Source organism: Anopheles moucheti, chromosome 3 (genome assembly GCF_943734755.1).
Source record: "Anopheles moucheti chromosome 3, idAnoMoucSN_F20_07, whole genome shotgun sequence".
Classification (NCBI taxonomy): domain Eukaryota; kingdom Metazoa; phylum Arthropoda; class Insecta; order Diptera; family Culicidae; genus Anopheles; species Anopheles moucheti.
Genome location: NC_069141.1, coordinates 11,239,556 through 11,254,493, shown reverse-complemented (window position 1 = coordinate 11,254,493; position 14,938 = coordinate 11,239,556). Strand labels below are relative to the sequence as shown.

General features: G+C 44.2%; 1 non-coding gene across 1 annotated transcript; it reads left to right on the top strand.

The window, feature by feature from the left end:
* The first annotated feature begins 8,119 nt into the window (after positions 1 to 8,119).
* LOC128306111 (U6 spliceosomal RNA) lies at positions 8,120 to 8,227 on the top strand. Its single transcript, XR_008287539.1, has one exon. It is a non-coding gene; the product is annotated as a U6 spliceosomal RNA (small nuclear RNA).
* The last annotated feature ends 6,711 nt before the right edge of the window (positions 8,228 to 14,938 follow it).

Here is a 14,938-nt window from a genome sequence, read left to right as displayed (position 1 = left end):
ATCGGCCATTCAGTTGTCTAAACAGTTTACCTTGCCAGCGCATCGAAAGCACACACCAGCAGCATCGGTCACCTTCCAATCTGAAAAGCCGTCAAACACTTGACTGACTGTTTGCTGGCTTTGCGACTGTTAAATATCACTCTCGAACCGTTGGGCCGTTGGTCCGACACGGTCGTCTTTGTTCGTTTACATTTCGTTAATTAAACTTCACTCGCGGACGGAGGGATTTCGTGTGCATCGCCGAACCCAAGTGGGCAGAGGCATCGTCAATGATAACGAGCGCAGAAAACATTCAACCGGAGCGCCAGAGTGTGCTGCGCCTAACGACCAAAACCGTTGAAGGTCTTGCCCTCATTACGCGGCCATCGTCGTTCAAAGGCGTTTCCACGGCGCAATACGGTTCCTGCCGGGGCAGAGAGTACTTAATCTCCGAGTTCTAAACCCACCGAAGCAACCCGTTTCCGGGGATTATTATATCTACATCACCTTCGTAGAGTTAATTCTCGGTACGAGAGTTTCCATTACATTCCTGCTTACCGTGTGGCATCATGCATCATGACGGTGTTGAAAATTTCCACCAGCGGCCACAGACCAATGCCAGTTGTCTCCGGTCCTTTCACACCGTCCGAGGTTGGGGTCCATGAATAAATTCCACCGCTGAAAGAACGTGCTTCAACTTTATTCGCTCCGAACAACAAATTAAATTTTCACCTGACATCGTACCGTCCCGTCCCTCTCAGGTTTCTTCGCTGCGGGGCCGTCAGAGTTAAAATAGTTTCCTGAAGGCGGCACGGTAGGCACGGGATGAGCTCATTCCGTATGCATCGTCTGGCATCTCGAACATCTCTCTTACAATTCAGTAAAGTATCATCGCAACGGATGAATTCGAGCTTCCGTTTGCTACTGACAGAAGGTTCTCTGTGGGCCAGGTTCTTTGGAGTGTCTTGAGTGTGCATTGTTTCGCTCCGGAGACATACCTTCTGCTCGTGCTACATTGCAACTCCATTTTCTTGGTAATTTCCACCTTGAAGCACCCACCATGGATGGATGTAATGAAGCATAATTTAGAGACACTTGCCGTCCGGTGACGCCCCACCGGCCACAGCATGACGCCTTTAATAATGATGCTACCCAACGATGATGAAGATAAGATTGGGGCGAGGGCAAAACAAAAAATGTCAAAAGCAACAAACCAATGCATCTAATTGTGTCGTTCGCTGGAACGATGCTTTTGCACTGCATCACTGTGTAAAGGCAGATGATGATTGCGCCAAGAACACAAGCTCTCGGCGGCTACTTGTTTCAAGCAGGCGAGCACGAACCGTCCGTAGTGGTGCTATTTAGGTAAGCAAAGGTTTGTTGCCCAATGCCAAGGTAAATAAATTCAAGCATCGGAGTTTAAATCGTTTTTCATTCCTTTGATATTCGGAGAAGCTCATCAGCATAGCTCGGCCATAGTTTGAGTAGAAAATAATAACTTAATGCGATTACGATGATCGATCAACGTGATTGCACTCGGCGTTGAGCAATGTTCAGCACGAGAACCTTCTTCCGGAGGTTGATTTTTCACTTGAACTTGATAGTGTTTTCCAAGAACCTTAGGCATAATACTGTCTGATTCGTTGAAGCACCGGGAAAGCTCTGTTATTGTTAGTGGTGAAGGTTGCTGGTATTTACATTTCAGTCGTAAGTTTGGTATTTAAATATTCTACGAAGATATTCTAGTTGGCGCTTGATTGTGATGTATAACGATGGTTCCCTCAGTTCTGCTCCGTTTTCTTCTATCAAACTGCTATTAATCTGCTGCACCCGCTCTATTACATCATAAAAAATGATTAAATTACAGCCTCTTTACCCAGCTCCGGCATTCAAACATTCCCCAGTAGATCCACTCTGTTGCTTAAAGTCCAAAACTTAAAGCCTCCGCCGCTCACGACACTCAAGAGTAATGCCTCTCATTTCGGAGGTATCTAGTTTAACGGCATTAATTGGTCACCGGCCGTATTCTCCGAAGGGCTGCTCGCATCCCTTTGCCCATCCGATGCGATAATGAGATAAACATTATATGACTCATCGGAAGGCATCTTTCAAAGGCGTCCGAAATCTTCGCCTCGGCAGAAGAAAGCACTCCGACAGCACGGGGGTTTTCCATTAGCGACGGCACTTGGCTGTGAGCTGTAATCTTCGTCCCTTTTCAACCAATCTCCAGCCGACTTGGGCACGAAAGGCAACAAAACAACTTGAAGGCAGCAAGATAAATACGCCCGGTGGTCCTTTCGGCGTTCGTCGTTCGCTGCCGAGATTCCCTGCGCGGAGGACCTGTGTGCCCTCTGGTGGGAAAGGATCGGTTTCAGTCTCTCCGCACTGTCACGCTTCATTAAAATTTACCAACAAGCGCTCGGCAGTCCATTAGAGTGAAAAAGAGCGCGCCCGGACCGGAGCCACTTGAGTCGGCCGTGCGGCGTATTGAAGTACTTGGTGGAACGGAGAATGGATGTTTTAAGGTGGCCTGCCTACCTGCGCCACTATTTTACACCTTTCCGACATTCCAATGGACGAAAATACCGCAACAAAACGTCAGGTTTAAGCGTGCAGATTGCGTTATATTCAAGGTGCTCGCCGAGTCAGCTGACCCACCGAGGGACAAAAAATCGTCCACATCGTGTGCCCGGTAACAAAACCGTATTGTACACAGCATTAACCACAGTGTAACAATGATTGTCTGGTGCGAGGAAGTGGAGAAAAAAAAAGATGAAAGAACCAATATTAGCTTGTAAACGCTGGTCAACGAATGCTTCGAAACCGTTTTTAAAGCTGGGAAAAAAGGAGCGTTGACGGGCATGCGAACAGAAAGTGACAATGTGTAGGAGTATGTGTTATGTTTGTTTTAACACTTGAAATTAATTACTATCATCAGGCTTAACCGCACACTGGCCGTAGTACCATACGCTGTGCACCATCGTATTATCGTGGTAGACCACCGACCGCGCGGTCCGAAGGAAGCGTACGCTTCGCAAAGGCCCTGCTCGAGTGGTGCCTCGTCGTGGTGGTGTACGCCGGTGTTGTTTGGCGCTTATGTTAGTCCACACGTTAGTTCGTCTACCGTCTGGCCGGTCGGTCGGTACGTAGCACGGTCTCCGGTCTGTGTAGGCAACAGGGCGTATAGCTGGCAAACCGAACAAAATGTTGTACGCATAGGGTCGGGATTTTGTTGTTAGCCGAGTTAAAAGTATTGTTGTACCACTGGTAATGGCCCTGTGTTGGTTACAGGTACATAGTACAAGCAAACAGGACGTCTACCCCTTAAAAACCATGGAGCCCATGTGTTGCTTCGCGAGAACGAATAAGTGGTCCTTTCATACCTTACCAACAAGTTAATTGAATTGTTTTAAGGAATTTTGGCAGTGCAGTATTATTCAGCAAGAAATTGTGCAGTTCCATTGTGGTTCTATTAGGTACTCAGACACGTGTCTTCCCTATTTTTCTGGCAGCTTGATAAGAGTTGTTCATATGTTCAACTCATGTGCTTCAATAATGTTTATATGATCACCCTTGTTTTCTTGTCCAAAATTCTCACCCACTTCCAAGCGCCATATGTTCAACACCATTCCTTCCCGCTGGAATCGGTAGAACCCCCTACCAATACGGACAGGACCTTTCCTTCTTTAAAAGCGACATGAAACAAGGATTTGTTACCAAAAGCGTTTAGTCATCATCACCACATACACACACCCATACGCACATTAATCTTTCCCCCTTGTTCGACGCCACTCCCGGCGGGCGGACAAGGATCCCAAGACGTCGCGTAGTTTGTCTCGGACCGATAGTGTGAGGGCAGTTCCAACGAACCTCCAAACGCTTCATGGTCCTTCGAGAACGCTCGGTGTCAGAGAAGAAGTGCTTCCCTGTCGTAACGCTTCACGTGCGTGAGGTTAGGAATCTCATTAAAGTGTGTAAACACCAATCAAATTTATCTCAACGGTTATCGTTGGACTCGCTCTGGCCTACGAAGGAAAAGCTCTCGGTGGCTTTAGACAAAGTCGCAGACAGTTTGGTGGGCTTGCCGGGCAGCCTGTCCGAAGGGAAGAGGTCATTTTTCACCGCACAAAACAATGCGGCACACGGTAACGGCTGCGGAAGGTTTGGTTCGATCCCGGTGCGAAGGGATCATAATTCATCGTCCTGTCCCGGTGCGAGATGGTTTTGTATGGCAGCATGTCGATGGAGTGGATATTCGAATGCGCGAACAGAAAGAAAAGGTGCCAAGCATTAAATCATACGCTGATTTTGGGGAAGGGAATCGAGCGAAGGCTTTGTTCTGCGCTTGTTGCTTGGAGGGGTGCTGTGCTACAAACGAGTTCTAAAGCACTCATCAAACGAAACACAGCGGGGTCCTGTAGCTAGTGGATCTTTTCAACAGATCATTTGTCGACGCGTTAATTTCGATTTGTCTAAGGGTCTGATGTTAGCTATCAACAAACCTATTTAAGGATGATTTAATTTGATAAAATGTTTGAAAACACTTCTATAAACTTTACTAAAAATAATTTTATCTTTCTTTTATTTACAGGTGAGTACATTCATCACGAAATCATACGAATCTTTGCCATCTTATCGTGCCCTTAATGCGAGAAGCTTTTGTGTGCTGCACAACAATCTTTATAAATTGGAATTGTGAAGCGTCGAAACGACAGGAAGAGAAAAAAACATACAGGCTCTAATGTGATGGATTAAGTAACACTGTTCAGCTGAGCATCGCTGTAATGATCACGTTCGTCTATTGAGCGGCGAAGAAAAGCTGCCCAAACGAACCACCCTTCGAAAACAATCCACCATCGTAAACGTCCTACCAAGGGGGGATTTATTTTTTGTTGAGGAGGGGTCAAACGTAACACAAGTAAACGATACATTTACTGTTCCGCGTTGGCATCATTTCACTTCCACTCTATTTCATCCGGCGCGTACAGCGCGTACAGCGGAAGCCTAGTCGATGGAGGGGCCCACCACCGCCACACGGATTAAGGTCATTTTTCGGTAATCCGGGAAATGTTTCTCTCCTCATTCGGTGCTTCTACACCAGCTGTTCTCGTCCATTTGTTGCAAACGCTTGTTTTATTGGTTGCCTCTCAAAACGTGCACGTGTTTTGGCAGTATTCGAGATACTTTGGATGTGCTGCTTGACACGTGTTCAGCGGTACCGGGCTAATGAGTGGTGACGTTTGACGGGAAGAAGAATATTATTATTGTGGTATTAAAACAACGTTGATGGCACTGTTACCGGGATACATATCTAAAACGCAACATTTTATCATTGTTGAAGAGTTTTGATAATCATTTCATAATAAACACAACGCAAAATTGATTGCTCGCTGCTTCTTGTACATCGCCTTGTACCATACGATATCGATCGTTCGCTTGGTATAAAGCATATGACGTAGCACGACAAACGATGAAGGATAAAATCTGTTCAAAGTGAGCAGTTTTTATGTCATTTCCCCTTATTGCCAAACAGACTCTTGCGTGCACCAGCAGTAAGCTTATGACGACGAAAAATGGCCGGTATTTGGTGAGAACTTCGACCCACCATAAACAAACGTCAACATTGTCCAGCCGCGTATCGCCCCAATCGGTCGGTTACGGTTAGAATCCGGCAGTGGCGTCCTTCACCGGACCAATAGTAATCCATTTGCGAGCTATAAATCCGCACCATCCCCGGTCTGGAGAGTGCAAAAAGGAAGGAAGGAAAAATCCGAGCAGATTAAGGCTTGGAGCCCTTATGCATGGGACCCTGAAAATGACGTTCAGATGGACAATGGAAGGAAAAATGAACCACCCAAGACCGTGGGATCATGACCCTCGGTGGGATTGTGGTGGGGTTTGCCGGATGAACGCGATGATGAACGCTACAAAACGGCATAGATAAGTATGCGAGCTTTCGTAATAAATTTGCACCGATTTAACGGATTTCGGCCGGATCACACAGCGAAAGGGCACACCGTCGTTCGACCGTTTTTCTGCCCATTTTTGCTGCCGCACCAATCAATTGCGAGCCGCACACACGTTTATCCCTCATAGCTGGCCGGCCACTTTTCATCGTGGGTGATCGATTGGTCCCGCAAGTATCGTGCAGCAAATTGAAGGTGAATTGGATCTGCACGAGAGAGTCTTTTTAAAGACTTTCCGATACAGTCCGCGTGCGTTGGGAGTGGTCCCGAATGGGGTTTGATTGTTCGTTCGAGTCCCTGTGGGTGGCAGGCGATGCACCGCTGTAAACATCAACCGGCGCACGTACACAACCGTCTGCTCGGTTCGTGCTTCATTCGAGCCGTGACTTAAATGTTGGGTATCATTTTTGTCCCAATTTAATCGCCGAATGATTTGGACAGAGTTCGAAGTGGATCATGCGCGGTGCTTGGGAAAATTTCATCGACCTTGCCGGCGTACAGCAGGAGGGAAACGAATCCATGTTGTCCGCAATTGCACACTGCACACTCCGGAACAAAACAGCTCGTAAGCGCAAAGCTTCATTGTTTGCACCTACGTTTTTGCCTTCTTTTTGTGGCTCATTTTTGCAAAGCACTCGTAACACTGCCCCCAAAACCTCACCTCATAATGCACTGTGCGTTTCTGCACGCTGCGAGCTGCAGTGGAGCATGTGGCCGATTCCGATCTACCATAACTCCCGGGTATGCCCGGTAGACTATTAAGCGATTAAAATGCATTATCGGGGCACGTTGATGTTTGTGGGCCTGTTTTTTCTTTGTAGTTGTTTTGTATTTTTTCAACCCTTAAATATGAGGAGGTGCTGAAGTGCATAATTTCCGTGCATATGGGGCAGGAAACGATTCGTGTGAATATACACATTTTTTCGCAAACAAAAAAAAACATTATCACCATCCCCTTGCCGCCACCACCCTATCGACCAATCATACCGTCGATAGAACAATAAAATAAGCGATATTGGTGGTAGCTTGTTTTAATTTCCTCTATTGTGTCGGTGCACAGCGTATGCGCAAAAAGATGATCATTGAATTTACGCGTAACGTGTTCCGGTGGCTTCCCCCTGGTGGATGGGTTTCTATGAGTGGTGTAATTAATTTTAATTACTTGCACCTGAAGGATTTTTCAACACACGAATTATGACCCTTTTTTGCGCTATTTGGTGGGCATCTATATGTGTGTGTGTGTGTACGCGGTGATCATGATACAATGCGAATGCAATTGATCGGCAAGCCGCAGGGAGAGATGGCGTAAGTGTAATGTTCATACTGGTGTCAGTTTGAAGTACATATTTCAAGCGATCGTGCCCTGCGGTTTCAAACGTGTTCGATTTTATTAAACGTTACAATCATCATTGTGCTACAGTTAAACCGCTTACAACAAATTAATTTCGTTCAGCAATTGAGTTTTTACATGAAAAACGTGGGAAGTTTTATTTCCTATAATTCAGAGGATGTTTAAAACATTCCGTTGCACGTCAAAATGCAGAGTTTTGGAAATTAAATGGAAAAGTTGCATCTATTCTGAATTCTTTAAAAGTCGTTTTGATATGTTGGGATGGATTTGGAATCCTTCTTACTTCTCGCAAAGAGCGATTCCATTCAAAGTTTCTTTGATTGACATCCCAGTTATGTTCAATATTGTACTTTTTCAAAAGTCTGCCAATGATTACTAAAACTATAAACTATTGTAAACTTAAAACTGGATCAGATATAAACACAGAGAACACTGGGAAGAAAGGTTGGACGATAGGAGACGGGAACGAAAAGAGCTTAGGGCGAGTTGAAAGTTGAATCTTGGAAAGCTTTTCGAGCGTTTAAGTTATGAAAACTTGGCGCTACTTTGAATTCATCTTGCAAAAATGTTTGAGGTAAAGACCCCTGATTTTCTCTGACATTTTCTAGGTCAACTTGGACTTCAACTTAAGAAATCTCTCCAATTTTGCCACACTACTTTAGAATCTATTCGATGGCATTGTAGTTTCTTTTCTGTTGGTCTTTACTGATAGCTTGTTAGACTACAATTCATTTTTAAAACATTCTATATCGACTCCAGGAAAAGATCTTCGATGTTATTTTCGTCAGCTTCCAATCCTTAACAATTGGTCAGGATCTTAAGAGTCCTTGCATCGCCTAGACATATACTAGGACTGGAACCATACAGAGAAGATAAGCATGGCCTCAGAACAATGATAATACGCAAGTGTCTTAAGGCATCTTCTGAACGTCCTCTATCAGACAGCAACCTGTTTTTTACCGACTTCTACGCCGATTATTTAAAATGGAGTTCCAGGAACTAACCTCTTGAAGGGGAAGCTCCATCGATAAACGAAAAAGAAATGTGGTTATTGAGGAAGTTTCCCTTAAAGATCTCTTAGAGAATTCCTGTAATATTAACAACGAATCCAGAAATGTCATGTCTCGAATTCTGCAAATTCGACTCAGAAATTCTACGAACATGAACATGTTAAAAAAGTTAATGTCTTTTATTTAAAATGTAATCCTTTCCGCTGTATGCAGTCAGTACATTAGTCCATTTTTTTAATCCGTTCGCCATGAGAAGCAAAACGCGATGCCCACACAAGACATTTCTATTAAATAAAGTATGCAGTAGACGTACGACCTCGATTTATAGTTGCTTTTAGTTTTTACTCTCCTCTGTACAACAAAAAAAACTCCTTGTTTTTCGTACGGCATACGAAGAAAAGTCACATTCCGAGCTGAGTTCACGATTATCCGCTCACAGCTGGTCATAAACTCACACGTCATCGTCGTCGTCTGCTATTAGCGTTGATTGTTGGAACAAAATGTACCATTCGCGTTTGCTTGCGCTAGGATCTTGCTATGAGGTAAGCGAAGGTAAGGTCAAGTGAACCGTACAAAAGAAACACTCAAGTCCTACCGCAAGCAATAATCAAGGCTCGCGGTACTTAAAGGGCACCAACCAGGGCTTTCCACCTTCCTGCGCTCGGACTCGAAGGAATGTTCGCAGCGTACTATCGTTGGCGCACTTTTGCGTGATGCTTATGATTAATGTTGTGTAATTTCTGGCAAATTAATTCCAGATTACGATAACTGTGGGCAATGGTGCATGCAGCACGACGCCCTGCCATTCGGACATGGGGGTAACGCATGTCCGAGTCAAAGGTTTCGGCTTCGGCTTCTTGCTTTGCTGATTTCGGTCGAGATCGTTGACGAAGCCTTTAAGCCTCTGTCTACGTCTGAGAAAACACACAAAAACGCATTAGATTGATTTAATCGTTTGTCGGTGACCATTAATTTCCGCTTTACCGGGCACCGACTAGCGAGGAAGACGCTTGTCCCTAGTATGTTCAGGTGAAGGACTTTTTCCGCGCCGGGAGAAACAGAAACATACACAGCCACACGCACGGAAGCAGCCTACCTGAATAAACGATTATTTTCTCGCACAAAATGACACCATTTTCTGGCCACCGAGGTGGGATTTCCTTCGGGGTGGTAAATTTCTGGCCACAGTTTGTTAAAGCTCGACACGGTACGACAGTTCCACTGCGTGCACAGCGTGGCACGTCGGGTAGCAGAAGAAGAAGAACCAGTAGGAAGAAAACACATAACAACACAATCAAAGCACCACCTGCCCGTGAGCAATTTTCTCATCACCAACAGCAGAAGCGGCAGCGGCAGCGTAAAAACCACCGTCACCCGTCCCATTTGGTTTCGGTTTTGTGTTTTCTAAAATAGACTGCTGTGCCTTTTTGTCTCCTATTATGTCGCTCTTTTGGTTTTCAGCGTTGCCTTGCCGCCCATTCTTTGCCGCTCAACCGACACAAGACGCTTCATTCGCGACGAGTGAACTTTTCCCATTTTCCTATTATGCTAATTTAGGTCCCTGTGGCGTAAAATCAATTCCTGCTCCCGAAATTAACTCACCCGGCTCGATGTCAGGCCTCTCGGGTCCTCGGTCGGTGGTGTCGGCTCGGGGACGAGATGCACGCAAGGATGGGCACCAAGGGGTGGGGGGGCTCAGGGTTAAAATGGTTGAACAGGTCGGTAATGGAAAAGGCAGAGTAGTATGAGCATGTTACCGAAAGGCCTCATGAAAGAGCTTGCATTGAATGCGCAAAGTGAAAAAGCTACGAAAGAGTACTTGAGGGCTGCTTTTCCATTTCCCAGTAAACACACATCGAAAATAACTTAAAACTGATTAAATGGGGGAAATGTGTATTAAACGAGAGTTGTTAATTTTGAAGAACGATTATTATAGGAAGGTATGTAGTCGGCATGATCGTAACAGGAAAATAAGCTTCAAGAGGTTCAAGTTATTATTAAAAACTTGATAAAAGGTGCTTATCATGATACCTACAAATATCGGGTTACAGTAAGTAGACTATTCCAAATTCGCACAATGTTTGAACTTGCTTCATCCCATATTTTTGCTGGTTCTCCTGGAAATTCTAAAAAACTTGAGGTCTGTTAATTGTTTGTTAAACCATGTACTGGTAAATTTGAAATATTTTTGTTAATGTCAGACTTTTATTTCGTATATTTTAATATAAGTGTAACGAAACATTTCCGGGATAAACGAGAAAATGCTTTGAGAAAATTGTATTTTCCGATCATATGCGCCTGAGAATACGGCGAAGAGCCGTCATTATACAACAAAAGATAAGATATTCTTTGATAAACCTTCATAAATTTTGTTCAAAAGCTAGGATCACTTAAGATGCACAAACTTATGAAGTGAAAAACTCCACATTTATAAGATATTTACTATGAGCCCTCATTTCCATGAAGATTTGTTTTAGGTTCGTGAGTAAATCTTCCCTTATATGTTCTTAAAACTCCTCTTGGCTCGCCGAATTTATGTACCTTTTTGAGCAATTTATTGGCCTTGAACAAGGGTTTGCGTGTTTCATAACAAAAATTCGTAAATACGACCTTTAGCGTGGTGCGAAGAAAATTATTTCCACACCCAATCTGCCAAAACGATTGTGCAAAGGAATGTTGGAGTCACCCAATGGAAGAGCGCAAAATTATAGCTCATAAGGATTGAGCTGGCAAAGCAATTAGCTTAATGTACAGCCTAACATTTACACATATTTCTGTTGGTGATGATCTTTGTGCTTTTGCCTTGATGCCTAGCAAAAATGAATTATTACAGCCAATAGGGCGTACACACTTTTGTTCAAACATTCAACCCCCCCCACCCAGTGTGCTGTCACATATCACTTTTAATTGAGCGAAGTATTTGAATACAGAATTTGTTACTCAATCAAATGAACCTTACTGCACTTCAATCACCATTACGCTCATGTAAGCCATAAAACTCGCTACATGGTACATACCTGAGGCAATCAGTGCACGGTAATAATAACGATAGAGTAAAATACAAAAAAAAAACGATCCTCTGCTCGATCCAACATTTGCTTCACCCAAAATCGTTCCATTTTCCATAATTGCCTGCAGCAGCTACCGTTTTGCCGATGTAAATAAACGTATTAATTGCACCGAGCAGAAACGATCGATTGCCGTACACGGGGACACCTTTTCGGTAGCATATTCACCCACAAATCGTTTTGTTCCATGATTGATTTATTGCTTATATTGACCCATTGTGCGCTGATAAAAGCTCCCCCACGAACGTCGTGAACGTCGGGGTGTTCTGCGTATGAAATTACGTACGACAGCGAAGCCCATTGCGCTTTTCCCGACCGCTCTCCAATGGCACGGGAACAATGGCGCAGGGTCGTATGTTGGCGTTTATTGCGATGCTGAGATTGTGGGACCGGTTCGACAGTTAATGTTGTACCAATGGTGTACGGTACACGGTATATTAGGTCAGCAGCACAGCGCACCGTTGCGTTCGGTAACATTTTCATAATTAATTATATCAATTTATATTTACATACTGTTAACCGCAGCCACACAAACCAGCGCCCCCACCCACCACCAGCACACATACACGCATCGGGAAGCTTTTTTCCGCCACTCAACGGCGGAATAGCGAACAAACGATCCCCAGGTTCCGATCTTCTTGGCAAGTGGCGTCGGCACTCACCCTGCTGCATCGGTGGGTGGAAAACCCCGGGACGATGAAAATGTTAACCGATTGCTGTCGGGGGTGTGCGTCGTGTGGTTTACCATCCGGGCCACCGTGGTTTGTGTTGCTCAGCAGAAGGAGAACAGCACGGTGGCTTGTGCAGTCGCCGTGTTTCCACTCGAGAGCAGCTGAAACCTCAACACCATCGCGGGGGGTTTGTTCTTTTAAAAGCTCACACATGCACCGTGATGGTGGCAAGGACTCGGAATGGCACTCGACAGCAGTTCCAACTCATAAACACTCTAATCTGACTACATGCGCATTATGGATTATTATAAGTGTATTAACGAAGCATGTGAGATCAATTTACGAAAATGCTAAACATGTAACCATACGTGTGTAGCGTGCTCGGTTGCAAAAGGGTGGTGGGAAAAAGGGGATAAACGAATCGCTTCACTGCTGCGAGTAATAATGAATCCATAACATGCAACAAGCTTCTCGTATGCGACGAATAGTGGTTTCGAAAAAAAAACATCCGGCATCCGATGAAAGCGCTTCGTACGGGGAGGTGGGGAGAATAATGGCACTTGTGCAGCGTACTAAATTGCTCTTTTTTGTGCTTTAGTAGTTCGAAGCATCCTTAGCGTGAAGGAGCTACTGAGTGGAGATTTAAATTAATCTCATTTGAATAAAAATGTGCGCGTGTGTGGGAAAAGGTGAGTTAATTTGATGATTAATATAAAATAACTCAAATTGCTTGTACAGTTAGGGCGAATATTTTCCGTTGTGATGTATGCAGTAGGGCGTACAGATCCTCTGCTGGGTGCAATTCGTGATTTCAACTCCTCGTCACATCTTTTTGCATTTTATCTCTCCTTATCCTCTTTAAAGGCTTTTGTCCGTTTCCAAATGATTTTTCCTTCCTGTCTGAGTTGTATTTTCTCGGCCTAAGCTAGGCTTAAGCAGTAGGTATAGGCTAGTTACATAAGTTCATATTGTCAAATCGTTTCGGCAAATAGCATTTAATAAAAATAATTATAATAATAATAATAATGGATTCGATTATTAGAGTAAAACAGTTAAATCCGTTATGATTTCCCTCATTGTAACCTAACCTCAATCAGCGTTCGATTTGTCCTTATAAAATGGTTTTCCTTTGAGGAATTGCAGGACTAATAATTTAATAACTCAATGAACAGCAGAACTACTTCATGCATGCCTGAGAATGAAAAATGTCTCCGCTTGGAGTGTGGATTATGAACCTAATTTCGAAACCTTATCTAAGGCGGGTATTGTAATTGTAATTGGTGATTGGGTAATTGTAATCAAAATTAGTCTAAAAATAATAGAATAATTAAAATAGAATTTACAGAGCAGCTCTGCTAAGCGTGTACAAATAGGCAAAACCTGTATGTTGTTAGTTAAAAACTACTTTTCAATGTGTTTATCCATCGCTCAACACATTTCCCGTGTAATAAAAATCAATTCCCTGTGCATTCCGTATGCCGATCTGCGGTTGAAATGCTTGTAAAAAGCGAAACAAAGTAGCATGCAAAATAAAACACATTTAAAGTTCACAATATGCTCCCCCGTATGCAATGAGGGCGGGCAGCACCGGGAGAACCCCATCTGTCAGTGTAACATCCCAGCGTCATCACCAGAACACGTTGTCATCGTGGCAGTGATCGTCGTCGGTCCCGCACCATCATCGGTAGCCATTTGTTTGGCTGCGGTCACCATAAAATGCCACAATTTATGCCGAAAACATTTACATGGCATCAATCAAACTGGCAAATAGTTGGATATCGATCAAGCAAACGCACAACGTGGAGCGTAATGCTTTTTCGTACATTTCCTCGGCCGTCCCCATTCGGTCCGCGGCGTTCCAGCGGTCTCGAAAACAGAGTGTAGCTTCCGGTTTCTCGGCATCGGGGCATACGTTTTACGATTGTGCCGCAAAAGGTTTCGGGCTGCCCTCGAACCGACATACCGGCACCATAAACAGAACGTAAACATTCATCACGAGTTCTCGCACATCGCCCGCTCGACGCCATTGCACGTTGCAAAATTTTCGTGCCAGGTGGAATTGAGCGGGGGCATTTCTTGGCTGCGGTTTTGTAGGCTTCTTGCTCCGATGCTATCGAGCATGCGGTTTCGATCGGTGGCCCTGGACGGTGTAGGTCAGCGTGCTGATGATCGGTAGGGCGGACAGATAAAACGATATAAAACTACTGGGGGCCGATGAAAGCGGAACCATAAAGCTGGAATAATAAATCATGCGCTGAACTTGGTAGAATCGCATGTGAGAAACATTGCACCTTTTAGCATTTCACAGCATTACATTGAATCTATTTGCTGCCATTAGTGTGGTGTTGAGTGTTTTGTTTATTAAACTTTTTAATACTCTCCCAAACGCAACTCAAAACGACGGTTTTATCACACTTTGCAGGACTTTGCTGCACCGAAAGAATATCATGCCACGCTTCCGGTCAGCGCGTCTAATCTGTCTAATGAACATTTCATCTAATGCATTTGTACCTTTTGCCTCACGGAAAAGTTTTGTCTACTTGAAATAGAAAAAAATCGAATTAAAATAAAATGTGAGCGACGCGACGTGCTCCACGCGTACTATGTGCCATAAAATATGCTGCTGCTAAACAAAGAGCATCCCTTTTTTTTTTTTTTAGCTATTATTTAAGCTTTCTTTCTTTTCTATTTCCCATTGCATTTAAAGTTTGCGCCACGCTTCATAAATCTGTCGCAACGTGAATGTTGAAGGGGGGCCAAGCTGTGCATTGAAAAACAATTTTGCTAATGCAAATTTCGGACAGAAGTCACGTTTTATCTGCTGCAGCCGCAAGAGATTTCCGGCCTGTTTGCCGGGGTTGCAGGAAAAAAGAAAGTTATATTTTGCATTCCG